Source organism: Oxyura jamaicensis, chromosome 1 (genome assembly GCF_011077185.1).
Source record: "Oxyura jamaicensis isolate SHBP4307 breed ruddy duck chromosome 1, BPBGC_Ojam_1.0, whole genome shotgun sequence".
Taxonomy (NCBI): domain Eukaryota; kingdom Metazoa; phylum Chordata; class Aves; order Anseriformes; family Anatidae; genus Oxyura; species Oxyura jamaicensis.
Window position 1 is genome coordinate 66940934 of NC_048893.1, and position 527 is coordinate 66941460.

Sequence of the window (527 nt, forward strand, 5' to 3'; positions counted from 1 at the left end):
GTAGAAAATGTTTTAACTTGTACAACAGTATGCACAAATGTGTGCACAGAAAGAGTAAAATTAACAAAATTAACATAATTCATGTCTTAACCTGGAGGTAGCTGGTAAACTGCATTCTGATCCTTTCTTCTATGTTGTAATCCTATGAAGACATAAAAAATCTTTAAACTTTCCATGCTGCTTTTGTGGATTTGATATAGTATAATTCTCTTTCAAAGAGTATATGACATACCACTGTTACCTCATATGTGTACTGGGAAAAGTAAATACATGAAGGACAGAGGGGCTGAGATTCTGCAAGAGTGGGGGTTACATATGGTATCAGATAATAGGAGGGAAGGAAGAAACAAGATGCAGAATAAAGAAGAAAAAACCTTCATATTTTTGTCTTTTGTGGGGTTATTGCTACCTTTAAAAAAGGGAAGGAGGGAAGGAGGGAAGGAGGGAAGGAGGGAAGGAGGGAGGGAGGGAGGGAGGGAGGGAAGGAAGGAAGGAAGGAAGGAAGGAAGGAAGGAAGGAAGGAAGGA